General features: G+C 47.3%; 1 long non-coding RNA gene across 1 annotated transcript in view; it reads left to right on the top strand.

Annotated features, from left to right (window-relative positions):
* LOC106804685 overlaps positions 1-3,641 on the top strand; it is a 102,250-nt gene that overhangs the window by 39,271 nt on the left and 59,338 nt on the right. Inside the window, exon 2 of the long non-coding RNA XR_001393352.1 lies at positions 2,389-2,488. This is a non-coding gene — a long non-coding RNA (uncharacterized LOC106804685). The remainder of the gene's footprint in view (positions 1-2,388; positions 2,489-3,641) is intronic.

Genomic DNA, 3,641 nt, shown 5'->3' with positions numbered 1-3,641 from the left:
TCGCTTCTCTGTCTCTCGCTCTATCTCTCTCTCGCACTCTTCGATCGTTGCTCTCTCTCTCTCTCTCTCTCTCTCTCACGCTACCTCGCGTCTCACACTCTTGTTAGTCCTCACAGTATGCATGCGCGCGTCGTCCCTTTATTGCGAGGTTCAATTTATTGGCTTTCAATTACTCACGATGCGAAATTCACAGCCGGGCAATTCGAAAACGTTTCATATGCTAGCAATGTGTCGAAGGACAGCGTGAGCCGTTGACGTGAGTATTGGTGATAGTACCAGGAGTGTATCAATAGGATATTGATACACTCCTGATAGTACGTAGTCAGTAACGACTGATTGTGTCTCGCGTGTGCCGCAGACACAGCTGTTACCTACGGCCATGTCACAGCAGTGCTGCCAGCCGGTCGTAGTGTGATGGTACGGTCGCCTCAGTCCTATAGACACGTGTACGAACGAAACATACATAGACACACACGCACGCGCACACAGAAGCACACGCATGCACGCACGTTCACACACCCACATACCGACACACACGCACGCACACGCACACGCACACGCGCGCGCGCACACACACCGACGCGCACACACGCGCACGTACACGCACACGTGCACGCACGCACGCACGAAGGCACGCACGCACACAGACACACGAACGCACGAAGGCACGCACGCACCCCTGTCCATGAACACACACACACACACACACAGAAACAAACCAAGCTGTGTGTCCTTCGCCTATAAGGCGTACGCACGTACTAAGTATCATCAATTAATTCACACAAGTGGCACCTGATCTTATTTGCGCGGCCTCACTCACACACAAACCGTCTCTCTCTCGCTCGCTCGCGCTCTGTCTCAGGCTCGGTATCCCCCTTCCTCTCTTTTTTCTGTCTGTGGTTTTATTTTCACATCTTTGTCTTTCTCCACTTTCGCAATCTTCTTTCCCAGTCACTTCTCGCCTCATCAAAAACTTGTTTCTCTGACTAAATATCGTCTCTCTCTTTCAGTTACACTCGCTCTGTCTTTTTTTGTCCCTTAAATTTCCTCTCATCTCTCTTAGTCTCACGACTCTCAGTTACACTCTCTACCGCTGGGCTACTCGATCTCCCCCCTTCTCTCTCTCTCTCTCGCTCTGTCTGTCTCTCTCTTCATCTATCTATCCATCAATCTATCTCTATATGTAACGTGTAGGCCTCCATAACGCTGTGTGTACGCGTGCGTGTGCATAGCTCTTGGCATGTAGTATAGCAAAAACGCAAACGTGTATTTCTGTCAATTGCAACTAGCATCGTATTGCCTAGCAAATCATCATGTTCATCCATCACCAAGTTGTAGAAAAAAATATAAACAAATGCTATTTTTAAGGATAGCAATCTCCGTAAACTAACTAACATACAGTAAACATTGCGCATAAATAATTAAGCCTTCGTAATAAAAATAATCCGTAAGCGTAGAGGGCGCTTCGATCGCTCATCGCAAGTAGTGACCTACGTCGTCCACGTATTGATGTGATGTTTTACGATTCAATAAGCCTTCATTACTAGAATACAGCAGCACGATTACCGTCCTTCATCGACACATTATCCGACATTACCCATCACGTATAGATAAGTAAGGCACGAAGGGTCGTTGTCGTATAATGGCGTATAATATGTACCCGAGGTAACTATTTGATATGGTTAGGGTTAGGGTTAGGGTGTTAGGGATAGGGTTAGGGTTAGAGTTAGGGTGTTAGGGATAGGGTTAGGGTTAGGGTGTTAGGGATAGGTTTAGGGTTAAGGTTAGGGTTAGGGAGTAGGCGTAGGCGACATACTCGCCGACCCCTCGGGTACTACATATACGACAACGACCCCTTTAGCATAAGTCAGAACCTCGGTGTATTTTGGGTCGTGAAGCTTTTGCGCGCCTGCATTTGTTCTAACGTTGCTAAGGTGGCTTGCGCGCGGTATCCACTGCAGCCACTGCAATGACGATAGGTCATTAATACTGACCTGACGAAGCTTGAGGGAATCGTATAATATAGTGATGTGCTACATAACACGTTCAACACACAAGCGTTAATCGCAATAGGATTCTGTCGGAGAACGGAAACGGAAGTGCAGCCATGGCGCGCAAACAGCTCACGCGTGCCCGACGGAAATTCGTATATAGAATTTCACGATATATATATATATATATATATATATAGATATATATATAGTTCGTTAATTAGTTAGTTAGTTAGTTAGTTTGTTGGTTGGTGGAGCCAAAAACAACACAGTCGCGCAGAAATAAGAGGTATAGATAGTAGAAATATTATTAGCTCGAACGTTTTTTCGAGTTTTTGAGGGCGGCACCTGCTGTGTTCGACGTGGTAACGTTAATTATACTTGTTTCTACTTGAAGGTGGCGGAGTATGATTAGCTCAATCAGCGGCGAACGCACTTGACGGCAAGCGTAAACGATACCAGTGGTACACGGAGAGAACCCGGCCTTCAACATAAAGGTTTGTAATAGTATAACACCGTGTGGTGTGTGTGTGTGTGGGGTGGGGGGGGTAGTGTGTGTGTTTGCGTGTGCGTGTGCGTGTGTGTGTACGTGTGCTTTTCGTGAGTGTGATAACGCGTGCAGTCGGGCGTGCGTGCATAAATGCGCCCATGTGCCTGCGAGCGCGCGTGTGTGCGTGCGTGTGTGCGTGCGTGTGTGCGTGTGTGTGCGTGCGTGTGTGCGGGTGTGTGCGTGTGTGTGTGCGTGCGTGCGTGCGTGCGTGTGTGCGTGCGTGTGTGCGTGTGTGTGTGTGTGTGTGTGTGCGTGTGTGTGTGTGTGTGTGTGGCAGTAGTATGATTCATGCGACACTATGGGAAAGCCTTTCTTACCCCGTGTACGGAATTGGCTTATGAATTATGGATAAGCACCCCGCACAGCTAACCCTCGTTTATCAGAACGCACCATAATTTACATTTAAAAGGAAATCTACACTGCCAAAAAAGATTTGTATCTGCGCAGAGGAGTTTTTGAAGATTCTGATTAGACAGCCAGGGGACGAATTGAACGGTGAGGGAAAAGTGTACAAAACCAGAGAGAATGGAAGAATGATTGTAAAAACTGAGCGGTCAGCGGACCGGGGAGCTACGAGAGTGGCAGGGCGGAGTAGGATTAACGAAAGAATAACACCGTCTGCGCGCGTAGCAAGCGTTTGTGTGCGAAAGTGAGATAGCGGAAACACTAAACGTAAATTTGAGATTTTGAAACGGTGGACGGAGGTTAGAACTCTTTCTTTCTTTCCTTCTCATCTTTCCCATTCTCTTTCGCTTTCTCGTTCGTTTAAAGTCTCTTTCTCTCTCCAGCTCCATTTATCATTAAATTCTTCCACGCTCTCACTCTTTCTTTTTCTGCGTCGATACCACTTGCATGCACCTACCTTATTCTCGTAGCTTCTCTACTTGAACTTTCCTTCCTTCTAGTTTTTTCTCGTTTCCTATTCTAATCTCTCATGCATCTCCGGCATTTGGCACACGCGCTAATTGGGATAACCATCTGACATGTTCCCGTTTCCCGCTGGGAGGTGAAACCTAAACCCGGGTCACAATTCCTATCATTCGTCTCTCTCTCTCTCTCTCTCTCTCTCTCTCTCTCTCTCTCTCTCTCTCTCTCTCTCT

This window comes from Priapulus caudatus, unplaced genomic scaffold, assembly GCF_000485595.1.
Source record: "Priapulus caudatus unplaced genomic scaffold, Priapulus_caudatus-5.0.1 Scaffold83, whole genome shotgun sequence".
NCBI classification, from domain to species: domain Eukaryota; kingdom Metazoa; phylum Priapulida; class Priapulimorpha; order Priapulimorphida; family Priapulidae; genus Priapulus; species Priapulus caudatus.
Note: the sequence above shows the minus strand (reverse complement) of the source record. Positions and strands in the feature narration are given on the sequence as shown.